Below are 23,917 nucleotides of genomic sequence, written 5' to 3'. Positions count from 1 at the left end.
AAATAGCACCCCTTAGTGGTTCATGTCTTAGGGATTTTCTGGATTTTTTTTTAAAGACATCCAATATGTGACACAACACAGGCAGTAACTGAAGCAGTGTTTCTTTCTGAGTAATTTCTTGGGTAGTCTGTATTCCCCATTTCCAGACTGCAGAGTCTGTGCACTGTATTGCATTTGATAGCAGAGCCTATGGAAAGCTCCATGAATGCTTCCTGGCTTTGGTCTTTATAAAAACAGCTGAGTTAGCTCAAAACATGCTAAACTGAGCCAGGATGGGAGTACTGTCAGTCCTTGCCATTTCTCCCAGCTTCAGCTGAGATAGCAAACAACATAGGGAATAGCATGTTTCTTCACAGTCCCATTTAGTTGCCTGCTTAGGTGGGGTTTTTATGTTGTTGGTTTGTTTACTATTGTAAATGTTGAAGCTTTCAGCTTAGGAGGTTGGAGGAAGGACCATAAAGCAGTTAATGGAAATCAGAACAGCTGCATGCAAGAGACTGTTGAAGTGTATGTCTCTATTCACAGTGCGATTAAAACATGGCCCTTGTTAAATAAGACACCTAAAGCTAATTAGAGCAGAAGGAATTGTCTATAGAGCAGAAGACGGGGAAGAAGTTGTGGACTGAAATCTGACAGAGATTAATATAATTCGATATAAGACCTTGAAAGGATAATCATTCTTTTACAAGGCCCAAAGCTCAGAAGGCTCTCTTCACCTTGAGGTGTGGAGGCTTTGAGACTTCTCATCACTGATGAGATCAGTGTTCATCTTTAGAGTAGAATATGGGTTTTTTTCCTTCACAGACTCTTTTAGGATCAAGCTGCACTGTGCATTGTTTTTAGTACTAGCCTCTGAAAGGTGGAGTCTCATTTCCAGTACTGGAGTGTATCTCAAGTAGTGTGCTGGCGGGCAGAGGGACATTGCAGAGGAAAGCCTACAGGGACTGGGTGGAGTAAAATAATTTTGCTTTTTTACTCAGCTCATACTTGAGAAGAGTTTCAGAAACAGGCAATTGACTATGAATGTGAAAATCCAAACAGTCTGATATGTGAAAAACAACTGACATACTTGAGTCCAGTAAGTGAAACTGTTACAGGCTGATATCCAGCTGGATTGAAAGGTAAACATACCCTTCCCAATGTACATACCTTTCTATTATTGCATCCTAGAAAACTTTAACCAACAGTTCAGGTTGCTAAATGATAGTCTGAAAGTGCATTTACCCAGTGGATGACTGTTCTTGGTGAAAGTAATTTTATTTTCTGTACTGAAACTTTTATAAACAGTTGTTGGCACTGGTTCTTGCTGTTGCAACAAAGAAATGCCTTTTGCAAAAGGAGATCAAAAGTTTGTTGCTTCTTAGTTCAATACAAAAGAAGTGACATTTTATTGAAATAATATTGTCACATATAATACTATTTTAATTTCAGCTTTATTGCAAGTGTTATTTCTGACTGCCCAGTAAAGGTGAAAGATTTAGGGGGTGTGTAATTTGTTACTGAAGTTGATCCCCACAGATACACAGATGGTTCTGTTATTGATTCAGAAGGAGTGGCAAGCCTGGGCCAGCTATACTTGTCCTCATAATCTGATGAAAAAAGATGGACAGTTTTGGAAGATTCTTCAATCCATGCAGAAGAGTTGGGGGTTGAGGGGGAACGAGAAGTGGAGAAGAACTGAACTGCTGTAGTATTTGCTTCTGGAAATAAATTTTGTATACTCAAGGGAAAGTTGTTTTGTTTCCATATTTAGTTAATATCTATAGATAAGGCAGTAATAACTTTGGATACAGGTGCTGGATTTTTCAGTTGTTACTGCATCCAGTATTGTAGACATAGTTGGACTGTACTCTTATGCATGTTGTGTCCTATCATCATCCCTCTCACTTCAGAGCCTGAAAGTAAGAAATAAGCATATGAAAAATAGGTGTGAATAGGTACAAGATGTTGACAAGACGTGAGGAAATGCTGACAGTCCTGCTTCATAGGTGCAGAGTTAGGAATGCTGGGAACGACAGCATGGGGCATAGAAAGAATTTTGTTATTTGACTCCTTTGGAGTTTGGTTATTTATATATTTATTTTAAGAGTTGGTCAGGAAAGAGAGCTGTAATGGACAGTTATACTGGTAATGCTTTAAGGTTTCAAATTCTTTTTTGTGTTGGTTTTTTTTTTTTTTTTTCAGTCCAGAAATACTCTTCCCTTTTTTTTACCATTCTTGATTTCTCTTGTGCTAATCTTTCATGACAGGGAAACTCTGTAGCTCTGACCAGCATTGCTCTTTTTTTGACTTCCAGTATGATAATAGTGAGAGTGGTGACTCTGGCTTGCAGGTTACATGTAGAAGAGATAGTGGGTTATTCTGACTCTTGGTTGTTCATAGGCAGGAGTCTGCAAGTGTGGCGGTCTCTCAAAGATGTGTGTTGTGTTGTCTTCATACAAGTACTGACATTTGCCAAAAACTTGATTTTTAACAAGTAAAATTTGATACCTGTGCCTCTGCTGGGTATGGATCTCTGAGGGCAAGGCAGAACTCCACTGAAATTACAGTTTTGAGCAATGCCAGCCTAACTACGAGGTTGGTAGCACAGCTGGTTTTGGGAATTAAGCTCTGCTCTTTGGGGCTGCTTTCACCTGTGGCTGTAGGCAGCATAAATGAAGAAACTCTTTAAATTGCTTCATTCACCACTTGCCTTCCAGTGTCTGCAATCTTGAGTTCTGTACAGTGTTATTATGCAGAAATCATGTTTGTGTGAACTTCAGTTCATCTCCAGAACTGTCCCACCTAAAGGTGTAAAGGAAGCAGGATCCTCTGGGGGCATTTGAGGTGGAGGTCTTAAACTAAAAGGCACATGACAGAAGAAGGGGAGCCTGGCAGAAGAGTATCAAATTTACCTTCTACAGGCATGCTGGCGTTTTATTTCTTTTTGGCAGTCTTGAATGTAGCAGTTTTACAGTTTGTTTTAGAATAGCTTTTCTGTGTGTAATTATTAGACCAGTAAGCTCCCAAGCAGGCACTATTTCTGTTCTTTTCCACATACTCTCTCTCAAATTATTAGCTTCTCTTCTCTTGTAGTAATAACACCTTGCATGTGCTTGTTCTTTACTGTTACGTTCTGTGGATTGATGCTTCTTCCTCTGGGTCTTTTCAGAGAGCACAAAAGGGTCAGCACTGCCTCTTCTGCTCAGCTGGGTAATTAGTCACTGTAGTTACTGGAAGAAACTGGGAGATGCTCTTTGCAGATAACAGAGTACAATTGTGAATGAATGGAATTGGGTGTTGTGCACAGGAGGCTACTGCTCTGCTGTATAAAACAAGGTGGATTGATGCATCACCTGTTTTTAACCTGGTACCTAATGCATTGTACAGAGTACTTGATCAAGTGTGGCTAAATGCTGCTTGTACAGGAATAAAAATAGAAACCCTACTTTGTAACCCTAAATACTGTTACTCCTTTTCAGTCAAAGTTCTAAGCAAGTTGCATAAGTGCAGCTGTTTGATTTAAGTGCACATCAGGTGTGAAACGTGGTGTACAAAAGCGAGCAGTGAAACTGCCTAGGTCTTGATGACATGGAATTCCTAGCAAATGTATCTTAGCAAGGTCCATGACATAATGGTTTTTAGTGTTTACACTTTTCATTTGGTGACCATTTTATGTGCTTAAGATACTATTCTTCACAAGGTAATGTAATGCAGATAGTTTGATAATTGCACCAGCCCTATATTGACTGGTTTAGATTTTCATATTGTAGTGCTTCAGAATCTTCTTGTTTGCTATCATTTTTTATCATTACTTCCAACATAATTCCTGTGTTCTGATTCTGACAAACAGCTTTCATTTGTGCCTTTTATATATGAGCATTAAATTTTAATTTGTTTTGTTTTGAAGTGGCAGAAAATTTACTGCTTCAGCTTTGGTCATATATCATAGTTCTAAATTTATTTTCAGTTTGTAAGATGACTCTACCTTCTAAGTGGACAGCTTGTGTTGACTGAAGTGGACTAAAGTTCATTTACCAGTGGAGGAAACTGAGGAGTTCAGCTTGGTTCTCCTGTGACAGCACTGGTCTGGTATGGATGAAAAAAGATTAAATACATCAAAGTAGTGTTTAACTGTAAGCAGTAGTTGAGGGTCAGGTGTTGATCAGACTACAGACAACTCAGAGGTGTGTGTGTGACAGACATGCTGGATGAAAATTTTTGCTCCAGTAGAGATTTTTTCAGCTGTTGGTCAGCAGGCACAAAACCGAGTTACTGTTAAACAGCTGTCAGGATGGAGAAGCAAAACTACTTTTGCTGTTTGTTGTTATTTATTATTCCAGTCTGACTTGGAGTAAGTTTTTTTGCAGTGAGATTGGCACTGGCTGCTTCCTCAGCTATGTTATGAGGGCTCAGTTATGAGGGCTCCCTGCCATTTGAGTTTATTTTTCTTGCACAAAGCTTGGGAAAAAATACAAACCTTGTTCTGAAGGTCACTATGTCCAGCTGTCTTTCTGAGCAATGGGAGTGAATGCATTTCAGAACTACTGACCCTTCATATAATATTGTGCCACTGACTGCCCTCATTCAAAGCAAAGACCCACAGGACGCTGAAGGGATTGCAGCAGTGGTAGAAATGAATGAGGAGCATGTCCTGTTAAAGTAGCTGAATGCCATGGATTCTTGTGTTGGCAGGTTCCATTGGAATTCTGGAATTTTCTTTAAGCAAAAATTCATCCACAAACAAACCTTTTTCTTTATTTGATGACAGCAGAGTTTTAGAGGAGTTATCTTTTTCTTCTAATAAGACATCAACTAAATTTTACTGCTGTTTGTGACTTTTGATACATGAGGCTGTCTGCTGGGAGAGCTTGAGTCCAGTAATTTGCATCTGTCTCTTCATCTCGTGGTTGTGAACACAGCTGTGTCATTAGTTTAATAAAGGTACATCTGCAGGGTGGAGTTTGACACATGAAAAGGAGAAAATGGCCACTGAGAGATGCAAGATTTTTTTTTTCCTTTTTGACTGGGGACAAACTACATCCTTTACTAAGAGGTATCTGACATGTAGTTGTGTTCTAGAAGTGTGGTGTTTAGCACAATTCATGCTACAAATTGAAGGTCAGCTCTAAGATCTCGTTTATTACAACCAGAAATATATTTTGTGAGGCCCTGTATCTTAAGATGGTGTCTTCCCAGGTTTTTTTTCTACAACCTTCTTTTTTTTCCACATCTTTATACTTAAAATTGTTCTTCAGAATCTTTGTTTTCAGTTTGTATTCTGCCAGTAGGACTAATATAGTCAAACCATACCCTTCAGAATAGTACATTTCTCTTTGCAGCATTGCTTGGTTGGATGCAGGATAGCAATTCAACAAGTTGTGTGCTTTGTGTTGTGCAAAACAACAATGCAAAATTTGTAAAAAGAAACCTATTCTTAATGAGGGGCACTGAACTATGACAAATAGGGCTTTAAGAATCCATTCAGAAACCAGATTAGATCAGATCATTCACATATTTAGAAGACATCACTTGCAATACTTATGATGTGTACAAAAATTGTTAAATCCTGCTAGCATCAGTGTAAACTGTTACTGTAGATCAGAAGTGGCATGTATTTAATTACTTGAGCATGTTGCTTTTACTGGAGAGCTCACTCTCCTTCCTAGTAGTCCTGATGGTGCATGGAGTGATGCAGGCAATATAATGGAAGATACTGTATTTCCTTGGGTATTGCTTTCTTAACAATGGATAGGTTAGGTTCTTAAATTGAGAAATGTTTTGAATATTTTTGTTTCAATTTCCTGAACACCTTCCCTTTTATTTCTCTCAAAAATGGAGAACTCATCACTAAAACTGGCAGTTTTCTTAATCACAAGAATTTCTTCCTTCTCCCCCCCTTCCCTCTCTGATCTTTTCTTGAAGAGGAGTAACTTCCAAAGATGGTTCCACTGCCAATATTCATGAATACATCTATGAAATACTAGAAGGATTTTATCTGGAACTGTTGTTTTTCATGTCTTTATTAATAATGCAGCACAGCTGGGGGTTAGGAGAAGGCATGTGCTGTGTATTGAATAGAATATAATTATGTCAGTTATGTAATGTATTGCAACTATTACTACATAGAGGGAATATTAGAAAGTGAACTTTCAAAACCAGAGATGCTGTTGTGACTCATGTAAAAGTTTTAAACAGAACCTATGATCTAGAGTTTAGAGTAATCATAGTAGACTATTTGATGTGAAGAAATCAATATAAATATTCACTGATGTCTTAGGAAAGGTAATTAATGAAAAATTTCATAGGTTGCCAGATTGATTGGATGGTATTTTCCAGTCTTGATGCATTAAAAAATCATTTTGTTATAAAGCATAATCTATTTGTAGGTTCATATTAATCATCTAGTTGTAAATCTATTTTATTGTTAGTAGGAAAAAAATCACCTACTGAACATATAACTTGCTTATTGCCCAATAAGGTGATTCATTAGTCTATCTCTTGCAAAGCTTGTGGGGTTTTTGAAACAGATGGTACTGTAGTCCTGGGCATATTTTTTTCAGCTGTCACCTATGATATGTATTTTGGTGTAATTGGGAAGAGTTGGGCTCCTTTACTCCCCCTGAAAGAATAATGGCAGATGAGGAGAGCTTGATGATGCCCACAGCTTCTTTTATGGCTAGAGGTAGGCTGGACTAAGTAATTAGGAGTGGTGTTTAGCTCTTGCCTGGCTGATTTCTTGAATGGTGTGTGCATAGTTTCTGGGAAGCCCTGGAGCTCTATATGTACACTTATCAGCTGTCTTGATGTGTGACATGGAAAGGGCAATGCCTGCAGCCATATTCTGCCACTGGGGAAGCTTATACAGTTACCTTATTAGAGACTTTGTGGTCCAGTATCCTAAATTTATTGAACTAAGATCAAAGGTAGGATGAAACTTGGAAAACTTCCGATGGGCTTCCATGGGATTTACAGAGCTCTAAATATGCGAGTTTCTAAATTATAGTATGTGTCATCTTCCAGTGAGGTGGAGTAGCATTGACAAGAGATGTATTAAAAATCAGTAGTGTGTGAAAATATGTTTGATATGGACTACATAAAATAAATGCTTATGGAATCTGTTCTTACTCTTTGCATTACAAAACTCCTAAATTTTAATGAACTTAGGACTATCTTGGCAGGTTTACCTGTCCTGTGTTAGCTTTGGAATCAGAATGAGTCATGAAAGCCTCAGTTTAACCAGGTAACTTAGACAAAGGCAGAAAATGAAAGCATAGGCAAACAAACTGCAGAGCTGATCTTGAGTTGACTGGCAGGACAGCAGACTGGCCCAAAATGGCATGTGGAGGGTGGTTTGCTTCTCTTGCGCTGTTGAAGTACATTTGGGACAAGGCTTTTTATGGAAGTAATCTCTTAAATAAGTGTGAGGCTAATTTGACAGTGAGAACACCTGGATCATGCAGCATGGCTGTAATTACTGTGCTCCATTTGAGTGTTCAACTAAGTAATTTGAATAGATACCGAGCACCTCTGAACTGGTTGTTTTGCAGATCTTTGACATCTGGTTTGTGAGTTGTTCTCACTCACTGCTGCTGATAGTCTCTACAGCACTCAGCAAGCAAAGAGCAGCTGACCTGGTCTGTTGGTAACAGGTCACTTGGAGCTTGTTTCATAAGGTGTGGAATCCTGCTCTCTTGCTACTCTCTATCTGTGACCACAGCTGTGATGATGCATTGAAAAGGAGGGAGAAGAACTCTGTGTTATGAGTGGATTTTAAACTAATTTACTTTGTGTGTGGTTCTGTTATTTTGTGGCTGTAATGTTTTATGTTATTTAAAAAAAATACTTAATGTTAAAGTAACTATATGGGAACAGTAAATTTTTCACAGCTGAATGTTAAAAATGTGTGGGATGGGAATGGGCCATAACTGCCTGGTATCATATTAATTGTGCATCTTCTGAGGAGGGAAAAAGGCTATCTGTAGATTGTAAGTTCGAATGTATTCCTCCCCTTCCCCATCGCATGCCTGTTCAAAATACTGCTTTTGAGGCATCCTCTTCACTGTATGAAAACTCTAAATGAGTTTCTTTGTAGGCCTGCCTTGTTTCCTGACAGTGGGGCTTTGCAACTAATTTCACCTTTGTCCTGTTTTGTTGGGCTTTCTTCCTTTTTGTTTTTCTAAAGCCTGATGTACTGTGGCAAAGACAAATTTAAGGTAAATAGTGTTACCTATTTTTCAGATATGGTAGATTAATTGATTGTAGACTCTATTGAGGTTATGTGTAGAAATAGGAACATATTGCTGTGGGTGATGCTAGACAAATCAGTTAGGGCTTGGTGTTGCCCTAACCCATTTCAGTTGGTCCTTTCAAGAAGTTCATAATGTTTTCTGAGAAATGGAATTGAAATTGGTATGCTTGAGAATTAGCCAATGGAAGGGATAGGGCCATCGTTCTCCTGCCATCTTTCTTCTGCTTCCACTGACTGATAAATATACCTTTTTAAACCTGTAATATTAGCTGACAAAGAATGATTTGTATCTCAAAGATTAGAAAATAATGTAACACGCAGAATAAAGATACAGTTCTTGCAATGGTTTGGTTCTAAATTCATAGCTATGCTTGCATAAAGTTTGTGTGTGTTTATCGAGATCATAATGTTCTATTTTTTCTATTAACTACTTTGAATATATTTTGTTGTGTTGAATTTTTGACAGAAAGCACTTCAATTTTCTGTCAATCTAGGAATATTAATCATAAATTGAAAAATTTTAATTATTAGGAATACTTGAAAAAACTATTAAGTAGATTGAACCCCCTCTTATTTATAATACTTCATTGAGATCGACCCAAAATCATGTAGTAGTCTTTATTCTCAGTTGGTATTTTTGGGTGTATAACTTCAGATTAGGTGAAAACTTTGTGTTAAAGAGGCCTCGGTTTCTCAGTGCCTTTAAGCCAGCAGGCAATTTCTTCATATATTGTGCCTTTTTTTTTTTTCTGTAATGCACTATGTAAATAGCCTTCATAGCTCTGACTGGCTTAGTGACTTAGAACATTTTCTTCAGGGCACACTTCTGATCTGCCTTATTTACTTTTTTGGTTTTTTTTCTGACACTAACTTTTGTTAGATTTAGGCCTCATTTTGAGGTGTGTACAATTGGTAAAATTAATTGGGGAGTCTGCTCCTTCTATGTAATTTCATAATGATAGAATTATGTCTTTGTTATTTTAGGTCCAAAATGTAGTCACCAGAGTGCTTATCTTCCTAGTTTGGCAGCCGTTAACATACTTGGATTTTGTATGTGAGGTTTACCAACATCACAGAGTTTGATACTGGAAAGTGAATAGACTAGATTGTTTTGTGTTTCCAAAAGAATTGATTTTAAAAAAATCTTATAGATCTTGGAAAGGAGAAAGTAGGTCATCACTTTAATGATAGCCAGTTTCATTACGATTGAAAGATACTAATATTTCTGTGAGTACTATCAGTTGCAGAATTTTGCAGAGACAGTGGTGAACTCCTTTGATATAAGACAAAAGGTCATGGAATCAATGATATGTGGGAGTTGATTTTTTTTTTAATTTACCATTGAAACTTTTAAGGTTTTCATTAGGTTTACACTGAGTAATTGCTGGCATAGTCAAGGCAGAAACATAAACTTTTTTATGAGCAAGTTCATTGTTCATCCTATGCTGCCTGTTCTTGCCTTTTTTTTTGAAATCCTGTGTGGATTTTTTCTAACTTAAAATATTTTGCTTTATTCGACACTTCTGTCTGTTATAAAAGACTTTTTAATGCAAATTTTTTTCTGATTTTTGTCTGTAGTACAGTCATCTCTCAATATCTGAAAAATGCAAATTGAAATTACCTTCTGATCATTTTCCTAACTTAATAAAATGCTGCTGCACAGTCCATGAATTTTCTTTCTCTGATTTTCCTAAGTTAAGGAATGCAAGTGTGAAGTAAAGCTTTCTTCCATGTTTTTCTTTGGAGTTTGTTGGCTACTAATTTGTTGCTGATTTAATGCAGCAGCATGCAAGATGGTTCGATTAAATTCTTCTGTTTACCTTTCTTTTATACACTTAAGAGTGATCTGAAAGACTTTGAAATTAATCAGAATGGGTATCTGCAGGATATTCTGGAAATCTAAATAGAAGTTTGTTTTGGGTATCTTTTGTAATATGTACTGTTATTGTGTCTTGTATGTGCTGTAGTTGAGGTTTGAGTAGATCCTGTACTTTGGCTAGCTGAGCCAAGATTATGTTGTATGGAATTTGTTTAAATAGATCTGGGTCTTCGTTTGTACCAGATAATGAAGATTATATTAATCAGCTGTAAAATCTCCTTTGCAGATGGGAGAATATGACTTCCTTCTCAGTGGAAAAATAGGTTGACTTCTCATGATGATTTATTTTGGTGATGCAAACTACTTACAATATAAGCAGTATACATGGAAATATTATTTTGTTTCTGCCATGCCTCTCTTTAAAAAGCTTCTGGAAAGAGGCCAGGCTGTTTTCAGTTTTTGTTTATGGATGAGGTTATCCAGAGATAAGGGCAGGGGGAGACAGGACTATAGGGACAGTTCATTCCTGAACCTCGACACAACAGTCAATGTGCCTTGGTGAGTTGGAGATGACTAGAAACGAATATAATCATGGCAGACACAGAATAGCATAAAGGCTATTACCTGCCATCTTTCTGTTGGCAACTCAGATACATCTGGCTGTGCTGGTCTTGATCTCTCAGACTCTTTCAGTGACATCTTATTGCAAGTATTTGGCAAGAGTGAAACAAAACACCCTCCTCTTTCCACATCTTTGATCAGTAGTAGCAGTAAATGTGCTTCCTTTGGATTTTTGGCTTGTTAGCATTGAGTGATGGCCACTGGACATGCAATGACACAAATGGGTTTTCCTGACTTGCCTTTTCTCATCTGTGATGGCAGTAAAAACAGCAGATTTTGGTCTTGTGTATAGGCAGTAGGGAATACTCTATTACTTGAGTACTTTGTATGTGTAGCCCCCAGCTCCCTTGCTACTTGCACAGTGGTTTACTTTTGGTGTCCTGCCAGATGTTTGCTGGGATTTAGACATTTACAGAGGAAGAGGGATTTACAAAATGTCTGCTGTAAAGTCATGGAAAGGTATACAGGAAATATTGTTATAGATGACATGCTTTACATTTGTAGAAATGTTTATAGAGAATTATGTGGTTTTGAGAATTTTGCTGAAAGGGTGTAAAGGCTGCCTTTGAACATGAAGGAAAACTAATTTGGGGCTATTTTGTTTTATGGCCGTCTGTAAACCCTGACATCTGGTTTTGGAGTCCTGTCCTGAATTAGTCAGTAATATATGGTCAGGAGACTTAAAGATGTTAAAACTAATCTACTTAAAGATGAAGAAAAGAACTGGTCTAATTTTGTGGACCATTTGTAGTTTTTATAAAGCAAACATGATTTTGTGATGCTTTTCAGAGAACAGGAGTTGAGATCCAGGGATTCTTCTGAATACTGTAATTATTAAAAATCTGGTCTTGCATAGTTGCTTATGGGAGAAAGCAAATGTTTTTCTTTGTTACAGTCAGCAGAAATGTGAGTAACTCTTGTCAAAGTAAGAATTACTTCAAATTATTATTTTGGGTGTGTCAATCATTCTACAGAGTAAATGAAGAGTGGCCTGTTTTGGCAGTTTCTCACTTCATAAATTTAGCCTTGTTATCAAATTTGGTTTCCTCCTTCCTTGCAGGCAAGGAATTACATTACATTATACTTAACAGAAATGCAGCAGAAAACACAATCGTATTTACCCAGTTTCACAATCGCCACCATTATTTTTCCCTCATATATTTTATAAACTCTTGTTTTTAACTTGTCAACCTGTGTTTTTATTGCTCTTGACATATATGCTTGGAAAAAAGCATTTCTGTTTGAAAGTGTAATTTTATAAGAGGAAAGTAGTGAAGCTGCTTTTTTTATCTTCCAAAAAATCCTTTTAAGATAATTGTATCTGCTTCCTGGGAAAATGCCATGGAAAACCCTCAGATAAAACACCTGCCCCCAGTACCCTCTTACCCTTCTCCCACTTTATCTCCAATATAAAAGCTATTTAGTGGAATACTAACTTCTTTATCACCTCTATATTTTTATTTTAATTAGAACAAGTATGTTGTTAGATGTTCTTTAGTTCTTTGTACTTTCTCAAAATCGTGGGGAAGGTTTGTCCCAGCCTTTTGAAGTTACAGAACAAAAGCTGGAAAAGAGAGTAGATTGACAGCATGATTGTGTGCACTCTGGTCCTTAGGATGTCTAATATGACAGTAAAATGGTCGAACTTCATTTCAGTTCTTCTTCACCTTCCTCGTGTGGTGGAATGCCCAGCAGAGAATTTTGAGTGTTTTTTGTATACGTGCATGCACTGTACACAGTGTTTTAAAGTGAGGTGAATATACTCAAATGATATTTAATGTCAAATGTAATTAATGCGCTTTTTAATGTTTCCCTTATTTTCTCTCTCTTGAATTCTTTTAATCAGAAGTAGATAAACAGTTGAAACTTTAGAATTTCTTTTGAAAACTGGGAGCTGAGATGGCATGCTCCCTCAAATTATGCCTGTGATCACAGTCTGAGTGGAAGGAGAACGTGCACAAAATCCTAGAAGTGCAGATCACACACAATGAAATGTATTACAAGTGAAAGAGTGCTACTGTCTTGGATATACTCTAGTTTTCTTTGATGAAAACAACATGCCAAATGCAACAGTTTGGGTTTTCATCACATCTTTTCCCAAAATTGTGTCTTTTTTTTCACTGAGACTTCAAGGCGATTGGTTGCAATCTCAACAGTAAGCCATATAATAGTTTATATCTGCCTCTTTCATGAAAATATCTATGTTTGCTTTTGGATGTTCTTTTGTATATACTCTAAATTATTAGAAAATATGTGAGAGAGTTGTGTAATTGCGCGACTTGGCCGAGGGCTTCTGTGGCAGCTGCAAAGGCTGGATCTGTAGCTAGAGAGAGGATCTGTTGCAGCTGATGGTCACAGAATGTTTCTTTGCAATTTACACTGTTACCTGTCTTTTCCTTGTACAGGAGTTCAGAGACAGGCAATGCTTTGGCTGCATCCTGTGTCTGACAGAGACAGATGCCTCTCAGCTGCCACATTTTTAGTTTGAGAACCCTCTGAAATTGTATGCATAACATGTAGTTAAAATTTGATTTAAATGTTAGCTAAGCTGTACAGATTCTTCTGCTTGTTTTTCACTGCTACTTAGGTTTATTGGTATTGAGCTCTGTAGAGGACAGAGGAATTGGCAAGTTTGTTTTCAACAAACTTGCATGTCATCCATTTGGCCTAAACAGGATGCTTGTATGTATTTTTAGCATAATTGACTGTCTTTCTGGTAACTTCAGATATGTAAACTCCTGGTTGTGATGTATTAATGAAGCTTTTTATTTGAAATAAATGGTCTCTTAAATCCTGCTGCTATTTATTTTGGTTTTATATAACAGCAAAAATAGACTGTTGCGTCTTTCTCGTAATAAAGTTGATCTCTATGGGATTATTGTACAAGTGGACTTGGGTGCACAAAGATGTTTGGATACCTGGCTTGCTGATGGAATCAGCAGAAATTCAGAGACACCTTAGATACATTTTAGAACCTGGCCCCAGGTTCTAAAATGCTTTTTAGGCCTCATGATAGTTATTTATAGTGATCACTAGATGAACTCTTCTTTAAATGATTATTGTTTAGAACTGTAAGGTTCTCTTGTCAGAAATATTGATATGATAACTATGTATCACAGCAAGAATAACCATATTTCAAAAATTGTATGTAGATCTGTAGATACAAGCAAGGGTTTTTTTGCTTGCTGCCAAAGTGCTGTACAATTGTGTCCTTTAAGTGCAACTTGACTTTGCTTTAGGAGCTGTGAGAGACAGTTACTGTTTTGGTAAATAGCCATGGTTTGAATATTATATTAAGCTACCTGCTGACAGAAATTATTTTAATTGAGAATGTAATTAAAAAGAAAAAACTAAACAAGACAACAACAACAACAACAACCCAAAGCTGCTCTCCTAATTTATTTAACCTTCTTTATATAGAACATCAGTATTTGTGAGGGAGATGAAGATGGAGGAGTAAATATGATCAAGTACATAGCAAATTGAATTTGAATATCAGGAAGGAGGATGTTTAGCATCCTAAGGATGCTGTTCTACCCTGTGAATAAGAGAGGAGATCTTTACCTCTGGCAAAGAAGGAGATCTTTACCTCTGGCAAAGAGGATAGCGATGAACTTTTAGGGTAACAAGTGTGGGCTTGATTAAATTGCTTGTAATAATGTATTTATTACATGGGTTTCTTTGGGAGAATTCTTCATAGAGTTTGTGGCTAGAAGGGATCATTAAATTGCCAAGTCTTGCATCCTTTACATACAAGTCTTTATCTTTCATGCAGGTCTCCTAAAAATGAACCTTTTGACTTAACTGACCAAAATGCAGTTTCAGTTTGTGCTTAGCTAAAATGCATTTGCCAGAAGTATAAACCTTCATTTAAAGATGTCAAGGGAGTGAGAAGACACCATTTCTTGTGCTAGTTTTGCTCTCATGGTTGCTTTACTTCCTTGTTTGTAGGAAAAAAAGGTACCTCTGCATTATGGCAGTGATTTGACATTGATCCTGACTTTTCAGGTTGATAACATATTTAACAGCTGTACCTGTAGAATAGGAATGCATATATGCACACATTATATACATAGGTCCATACACTCTGTCTTAATTCCATTTTATAAATTTTTTTGTTTGGAAATTCTGCTGTGCCCTTTGTCTTTTACATATGATATATGAATATAGTACAAAAATGACAAATTGATTTGAACACAAATGTTTTTATTGTGGTTGTATTTAGTACAAATATTTTAATACAATTCTGCAAATTAATTAATAGTAATCCAATTATTTCGGCTTTTTATTAATTATCTTTGCTCTGAATTTGTGGTACAGAGCTTTCATTAAACAGCATTATCAGAATAGGATTACACAAACATCTGTCATAGATTTTAATAACTTCTCATATTTATTCTTGAGCATGTGCTAGTTGGATTTATAATTATTCTATAATTCTTTTTTTTCACAATATTCTACAGAAGTTGTATTTTTATATTTATTTTTTTTGTCTCAGGTGTTCATGTTCCTAGTATTCATCAATTCCCACACTGTAGGGGGGGAAAAAGCATTTTGGCAGTGGACAAAATCCCTAATGGCTTTGCAGACTCCTATGAGAGGGTTCTTTTCAGCCAGGTTTTAGGTTATTAGAATCTGACCCACATAGTATTAATAGGCCATCAAATATGGTGTTATTTTCCTTTCCCTTATGTTGCTGTCTGGCTGCTGCTGCATTAAAGTACAGAATTGCGTTCAGTATGGATGTTTTGGTAGACATTAGCATAGTTTTCTGTCTTGTATGGTTTGCTTTTGGTCATGTTGTGTGTCCTCCCCCTACCCTGTAACCAAGTTTCAGCCTTTCATAGGTAATCCTCTTATTTTTAGTATGGTGACCTACATTTTTCAGCCAAGTTTATCTCTTTGAGAAGCTTGGGACTACTAGCCATATTGTTGACTTTATTTTAGAATTTGATTGTAGAGTAGAGCTCAGTATGGTGTTGAGATCTGGGTAGTATTCCTACATTTCCTAGGTTTCTTTTGGTGATTCCCATAAAATCAGAATTTCTGTAGTCATTACTTACTGGGATTTTTTTGGTTTGACTTAAGAATCTAGAATTTAACTAAGAAAAGTGCTCAAAGCTCTCATGTGCAATTGAATTAATGGTAATTTTGTGTTAAGTAAATACAAAATTCTACTTTCATCTATAATAAAAATACTATGCAAGTACATCTAGTCTGGAAGATATGCTGCTGAGGGCTTCAGTTTGACACCCAAACCTTGAATGTTTTCTGCCTTTCTGAAATCTTCTATCTCAAATTTTGAGGTAATGCTTTATAGGTTTTAGGGACATATTTTCGGGACAGGGTTTTGTAAGATGCTTAGTTAATTGAATGATGTGCCTTATTGAATACCACACCAGGAAACTAAGGAGTCCACCTTTTTACGAAAACTTGAGTAGTGTTCTGTAGAGAACTGTATTTCAAATGCTGAGAAGAAAACAAAGTACTGAATAGTTGCTCAGTAAATGTGTGTTGATTCTTCTTTTTAACTGAATCAGGGAGCAGCCTTGTGGGTGGTGGTAGGATATAATTCTATAAATAAAACTCTCCATAATGCATGCACACAGGGCAAGGGCAGATCAAGGCTCCCAGGCATCTTGCCCATTGCTTCTGGCAATGACTTTGACATTTGCTGACTTTGGAGTGCTTGATTTTGCAGCTTGATTTGTCTCTAGGCACGGTGTCTGTTCCAAGCTGTATAACTAGGAGTAGCCTGTAGAACCTATGACACGAGTGAGATATGGGACAGAACAGCTTTTAAAAGTTGATTTTGACAAGGGCCATTGTAAGGTTGAAAAGAAAAATGTCATGCCAGAAAAAAGGTCAGGCGTTTTGGGGTTAAGAACAAATGACTGATATGCCAGTGTATTTGTAAACTGTGTTTAATCATTGCTGTGGACAATCCATAATTTATCTGCTACTAAGGAAAAGGAACATGAAATTTTCTTCTCAGAACGAGCAATCTAGTGTGGGAGCTATTCATCAAAGTTTGAATGTCAGAAAGGTCATGGGAAGAGATTTGTAAAATTTTCATAATTCCAGAAATAACCCCTTCGGCATCCAAAAAGAAACTTGAGTATTTAGGAAAGAACCTAGTGAATCTGATAGCATCCTGCAGCAGGGTGGGTCAGCTCTGTGATGGATGTTCTGTTCAGCAGGGCTGGATGTTTTCTCATACCTCTCCCTTCCACCCTGTGGGAAGGAAGGGGGAGATAACACATACATTTTGGGAGGCAAACAGAATTCATGCCCTTTGCTGCTTATGTCTGCCTTGTTTTGGTTTTGCTGTTCTGTATGAAAACCAACAGTACACTTTAGAGACCCTATATTAAACTTGCTGTTAATTAAGTTCTTCAGATAAAAATCTCCCAGCAGGAGATTTGTGAGTTGGGAGGATTTAAACTGGAGCTCTCACACAGGCCTCTTGCTGTACCATGCTGTGCTCTCTGTGAAGGCTCTACATAACAGAAATGTCAGAATATGCAATGTATCTATCAGCCTGTTTGTTAATATTTTTCTATTCAAATGTTTTCTACCTCTCTTCAGTTTTGCCATGTCTCTTTCCTGTCCTTATTTTTAAGCACATTCTGTCTCAGAATGGTTTTCCTGGTATTTTTTTTTTTCAAGTTCCAGCTCTTAAACTTGTTAACATCTTGTGACATAGGAAAAGGAAATGTATTTCAAAGATTTCTTTCCCTGGATTAGGTATGTCAAGATGCAAAATATTTGGTAGCATATTGTAAATGTCTGTGAAGTACTCTTGGAAAATTCTATTTCCAAAGAGATTAATATGAAGAATCAATATTATTCCCCTTTTGCTCATTTTTTTCCTCCACTCCCCCAAGAGTTTAATAATCTCTGATCAGTATTGATGCAGGTAGTAGGAGAGAATATATTCTTTTCAAAGCAAAAGTACCAGGAATAACTTTATTTTCTTTAAAAGCGAAGATGTGGCTTTTAATACACAAAAAGGTCACAAAATGATTGAATTGTTTGGACTGGAAGAGAACTTAGAGTTCATCTATTCCCAGCCCTGTTCCACTAGAGCAGGTTGCTCCAAGCTCCATGCAGCCTGGCCAGGAACACTTTGGGGATGGAGCATCAACCATGGAGCAGTAAGTGTGCATTGTCAGACAAAGGAACACTTGCTGCATTATTGGTAGGCTAATATAAATCTTGCAGGGAAGTATTTGATAGCAGCAGGCAATATTGCCGTGAATAAAATAAAATCCTCTAAAAGACATTTCCTGTAAAATAATCCAGGCAGAGAGCAGAGGCCATTTAGGAACATCTTAGATTCTTCCCTTACTGTTTTCCCTCTTTGAGTAGAACCAGCATGTAACAAGGTTTTTGAAATGTTCTCTCTTCCTTGATCTAAGGCTATTGATACAGTTCATACAAAAATGTGAAGCTTTCAGAAAAGAGTGTGAATTTAACAGCAAAAGATTTAGTTTCAAGCATTTTGAGGACAATGATCACAATGAAAGAAAAATGAAATTTTTCTGTAGAGATTAAAGTGTGGCTTCTGTTTGGTTTTTCAATAATGCCTGATGTTGCATTAATGTTTTGAATTTTGCCTGTTTTGTCAACCATTTAATCTGTCTGCATCCAGTTTCATCTTCTAGGTACTATTCTGTGCCATTTTTTCCCTGTTTTTCATAATCTAGAGTGCAGCCTGGCAATTTTGTTCTTCCTGTATAGTGCTGATACTTGTTGTAAAAGATTGGCACAAATTTAGCAAGGCCTTTTCTTTAAAATTGCTTTACAGAGGAGTTGTGAATTTACAGTCATATGCTACTGCTGTATGAGTGTAATAGAGAACAGGTTTAATTGTAATGGTGTTTTGAAGTGCCTTGACCCTACTGAAAGTGGCTCCAGAAAGGATGAAAACTGCTGTTCTTTGTCTGAAAGGAATTAGCAGAGTTCAAGAAGTGCTGTGTAATGGTTTTCTTGATGATTCATAGCACATGTTTTAGCCAAGAAAGAAAAGGTTACTTCACAACCTGGTGTCATTTTGAAAAACGGTCAAAGAAATCGAGGAGGTTTGTTCTGGAATGCATCACTCCTGTGGCAAAGTTCAAATGGGTTTAAGTGCACTAATCAGAATTTATTTGTATATATATTTTTTTTAAATAATTCAATTCTAAATTTAATTTTTTGCTTTTTTGAAGATGGACTTACCTTATGATAGAACATTTTCTTTTTGATGGATTTTTTTAGGCCAAGGAATAATGTGACTGTTACAATTTGTGGAGTTGCACTGTCAGTTTTACCTCCTTTTACATGTATCAGTGCTGCTCTGCAAGAGACTTGCTGGTTTTAAACCAATTGCTGAATTGGAATAGTTAGGTCTGATGAGAGAAAACAATGTCAGAAATACTTCTTGTGAGCTTGCTTTATCAGATGTCCTGGGAGAGAATTTCCAGCTTTGCTCAAGCCAAATGTATTTTTTATTCCTTACAGTACCATATAGATTATGATTAATAGTACCACAGTGTGAAGATACAGCTGTAAAGGTCCCTTGTCAGAATGGACTCCCACTGATGTTCAGACTTACAGCTAGCTAATGTTAGAAATGGCAAGGGTCTTTTTTATTGACTTTTAATACATTATTTTTCCAGTGTATTGTCAAATTCCCCCTTTGTAGACATTTAGGTCAGTTTTTTACAGTTGATTTTAAAAAAGCATGACTCTGGCACTGCTAGTGCTAAGCCTTTGCTTTGAACCTTTTTTCATTTTTCTTCCTCACATTTCTCAAATTCCCCTGCACTAGCTAATGCCTGTGTCACCTGTCTTTGTTCTTCAGAGATAAAACTTCAGATTAGATTTTGGATTGCTCCATGGCTAGATACAGTTACCCTGGAAGCACTTCAAAGCTCCTTGGGACCATGAGGGGCAGAACACACATGTATGTGTGTGTGCACTCAGATGTGTAAGGATGTGTGCATGTATGTCTCTACAGACTTGTGTAAGATATTAGATTCTTATTTTTGTTCAGGACATGAGAAGACAATTCTAGCAAATTCCTAGGGGTTGTGAGATTTACATGTGCAGCTATTTCAGAAGAGTATAGAAATTGTATAAATTCTGTGACTCTGCATGAGGGGATGGATTTTAGTGCAAAACATCTTTAATTCTATGTTTTGCCTAGGAAAACAGGGAATTAAACATGTTAGGAAGCTATATAGGAAGCTTGCTATTATGGTGAGCAATCAAGATGCTTATAATTTCATATACACAATTCAGGTATCTAATCTCAGTTGGAGGTCCTGTAACCTTGGCTGTCAACTTTGGAAGCTTTCATAGAAGACTAATTTTAAGTTTCTGTAGCTAAAAAGCTCTTCAAGTCTGGGTGATATTTAACATGATGTGTTGTGGAGTATTTGATGTATCCTGTTACTGTATCTGGTGTGTGACTGCCAGCTTTTCTGATTGCCTTGGTAGCTGCATGATGTAATGTTGTGCTGAGAGTGGAATTAGTGTTACTTATAATGAACATTTTTTCTAAGCTTTTAGTAGTTGTATTTAGCAATACCATGAGTAAAAATAACATTTTGAAGTGGTTTTGAGGAAGCAAAATGAAATATTGAGGCAAAATGATGACTTAATGGCTTACTGCTTTACAATAGTGGCTGCTATTACAGCAGGATTTTTTCAAGTAGGAGTGAGACAGCAAATGTAGTACTCGAAAAAAAGACCTTAAATGCTGTTTGTGTTGGCTGTCTACTGGGGATGAATTTCATGCTCAGCCAAAGAATATCAAAATGAGTGGCTGTAAAAACCCTTGCAAAGCTTTGGCAAAGGTTGGATATGAGAATAAGTATCGAAAGAATAGTAAACTTCAGAAGTTTGGGGGAAATACATACAAGTGTTTGTTTTAAAGAGTGAGGCAGCAGTTTCTTCAGCTGAGAGAACCCAATGTCGGGTTACTGTTACCAGAAGAGAGCCATGAGCTTCCTAATCCCCTCCCGCCGCTGTGCCTATGGCACTTTCCTCTCCCATGGTCCGGTCCCGGTGCTCCATGGACTAGGCTGGGATGTCCAGCTGGAAGGGCCCTCGGCGGTGCCCTCAGCTGAAATAGACAGGGCCGGAGATCTTTCTCCTTTTAATGCCTTTATTAAAAATCAGCTCGGGTGGGGAGAACCGGCGGGCCGCCCTCACGCCGCCGCTGCATCCAGGAGTGGCACGGAGGAGGAGGCAGAGTGCAGCTTTGTCCGCTGCTCTGTGGGCTGGCTGGGGGCTCCGTCCTCACCAGAGCACCAGGAGACTCCCGGTTTCTTGGGTTGACATTCAGGGTCCTCTGTCCAGCCGACATCTTTTAGGTTAGGGTGAGGGGTGAAAAGGGTCATAGTGGATACTGGATTCTGTTCCTCACGTCTAGACGTCGCTTCGATCTGTCACTTTCGTGTTGGCTCGTTGTTTTTGGTGAGGGGCTTCTTCCTTTTGCATGCTGGCTCCGATGTCATTTGCATGCTGGCTCCGATGTCCCCTCCTCTTCACCGCCTGGGTGCCATCCTCCAGGAAGCAGCAGGGTGCCACTCGACAAAATGGGGAATTCTCAACCATCAATGACAGGGAGTTAACGAAAATGCCAGGTGATTACAACAACAAACAGTTAGAACTCCACCCTGGCAGCAACTGGCCCAGCCTGTAAACTCTGCAACCTTTTAAAAAAATGGGCCGCTTTTCTACTCCTAACATCAGCCGTGCCCTCAGCCATGCCCTTTGCCATGCCCTTGCCATCCCTTCCGCTGCAGAGGAGCTGGGCCGGCTCCCAGGGAGGCTGGCACAGGGTGGGCAGCAGGACTGGCAGTGCAGGACTAATTGACTCCTCCTGTCACGCAGAGTTCTACCTTTGTCTGTCATCTCTCTGCGTTGTCGTGCTACAGGGCAGTCATTTTCTAAATACACCCTACATTAAAGTTCTAATTTTGCACATTTCAAAACCACATTGCTGGTCTGTCCTACCAAAGCTGCTCTGCAAGGGATCAGATTTCCTTGATCTCTGCCTCATGGGGTTTTTTTAGGACTTGCAGATTTTAGACGTCACCTTTTAAACATATCTTTTCCCACTTGCACATTACAGTGACTTAAAATTCTTTTTACTGAAGTTGGACTTTTTAGCTTCATATTTTGCATAATATTTTATCAATATGCCTATTGTAACTTATAAATACTCTGAATTAGTTTCTTACAAACCACACTAATCCTTTCTTGTGAAGCTTTCAGTACAAAATGTTAACATAATTTTCTACCTCAGCTCCTGGTTGATCTTTTTTTTAATCATATGCCTCTCTTAATCTAAGGATTAGTATTGGTTTCCTATAAATTAAACAATTTAGATGAGGATAATTCTTTTAGCTAAAAGTCTTGAAATGTGCAGCTTTAACATTATTATTAAAAGTTTCTTACAGGCAGAATTTTACTATTTTTATACAAGTTAATCATTATTAAGAAGATTATTATTTCATATAAGCAAGCTTTTCCCAGGTTTTCAGGAGTTCATCAAGAATATATTTTTAGCTTTTAGGAAAAAAGTGTAAATTTGAATAACTGTAATCAAGCGTAAACTTTCCATAAGTCACTTTATTTGCTATAGATCCAAGATACAAACTTCCAGTTGTTTGCTTGGGGGTAATTTGCAGGATGCATCACTTTGTTATCTGTAGATTGATTGACTATTGTGTGTGCCTTGGTTTATTTTGTGTATGACTGAATTTATATTTTTTCTTCTTTTTTTTTTTTTTTTTTTAAAAACATGTATTTTTCTTTTTCTTTTGCAATTGGATTCAAACAGCTGTTTTCCGTGAAACTAATTCATATGTTTTCTTAAAACAAAGTTGCTTCATACCAGCCTTTTAATAAGTTAGGGTTGTTTACTGTAGTGGTAATATAGGATCAGTAATCTGCTTTTAAGAAGTGTACTAATTTGAGAAAAAAATAGTTGAAGCAGGCTGTCAAATAGAGGGTCAACCACTTTATGTTGGCTTTTTGACTTACATGTGGATAATCTAAATTGCCGAAGCAACTAGGGTAAAAGTGTGATTGCATTGGCAAATGCAATGGACTTTGTTCTCCAGAAATTCCTCTCTATTCTTTATCTTTTCTTTTCATGGTTTTGTGAGCTCTTGTTATGATTTAGATAGAGGTAGAGGTTTTTGGCCATCTGGAGTAGAATAAGGGTTTGGGTCACTGTGCAGGTATTTTTGCAAAGGGTGTGGGACCTTGAATTAGGCAATGTGTGTCTGGATAGGACAAGCAGGAATTTCTTTGTAAGTATTATTAGTTCACCTTAGTTATGAGTAAATATGGAAAGAATAATAGTGGGAGATGTGACTTTCATTGTACTTTGTTTACTTTCATCAGTTGGGTCTTTCAAAGCATGTTCTAAAGTACTTTTTATGGTCATTAAGGCAAATTCAGAGTTTTTGTCAGAATTGGTTTCAAAATGCAATTATTTGTTGCTTGCTATTCATATGGTAACATAGAACTACTTTCTTAGACTTGTTAAAAAAACTTCTACTTAATTTCTGGTTTAATATGCTGCTTTATTCAGTTTTCTGGATTATCATTGTCATTATTTCTAATTTTTCATGTTGTTATCTTCCAGGCTTCATATATTCACATGCAAATGTCTGTTATTATTCTTCTGACCTCTCCTGAAAGAGTCCTTCAGGTTCAGTTCTTTAATGAACTTTCCTGTAGTGACTACAGCTCCCATCCATATTGATTCCTCTGCTGTCCTTGTAGCTGGAGAATTCTTTAGTCCTATGCTCTGTCTGTGTCTACCCAGCTTTCACATGGGTGTGGAAGCCAAAACTCCATTACTCTTTGGAACTCCAAGATCCAAAATCTGGGTACTGACTTCATGCCAAAACATGATATAAGCTTTAAGTTAAAGCTTAAACACACAGGAAGAGTCTGTCTTTCCTTCCTAATGCCTTTGTTAGACGTCTTTGCTTTGGTGACTAGAATTACACATAAATTAACCTGAAGTGGATTGGGTGATTTACTTATAAGGTATAAAGCTGCTTCCACTTGCTTACAGTCCTGCCTTTAATTAAGATGATGCAACTCTGAGTGTGAATGAGACATGATTAAATTCAAGTGCAGTTGATAGTGTCTTTCCATTCTGCTTTGTTAGACCAAGTGAAAAAAAAAGTGCCACAAGAAATGTTGCTGGTTGAAATAATGCACAAATCTAG

At 37.3% G+C, this 23,917-nt stretch overlaps 1 protein-coding gene across 5 annotated transcripts in view; it reads left to right on the top strand.

Moving 5' to 3' along the window:
- Positions 1 to 23,917, top strand: part of ZDHHC14 (zinc finger DHHC-type palmitoyltransferase 14) — a 94,590-nt gene that overhangs the window by 13,314 nt on the left and 57,359 nt on the right. The gene's annotated exons all lie outside the window — the stretch shown is intronic.

This window comes from Ammospiza nelsoni, chromosome 3 (genome assembly GCF_027579445.1).
Source record: "Ammospiza nelsoni isolate bAmmNel1 chromosome 3, bAmmNel1.pri, whole genome shotgun sequence".
Taxonomy (NCBI): domain Eukaryota; kingdom Metazoa; phylum Chordata; class Aves; order Passeriformes; family Passerellidae; genus Ammospiza; species Ammospiza nelsoni.
This window is presented reverse-complemented; position numbering and strand designations above follow the sequence as displayed.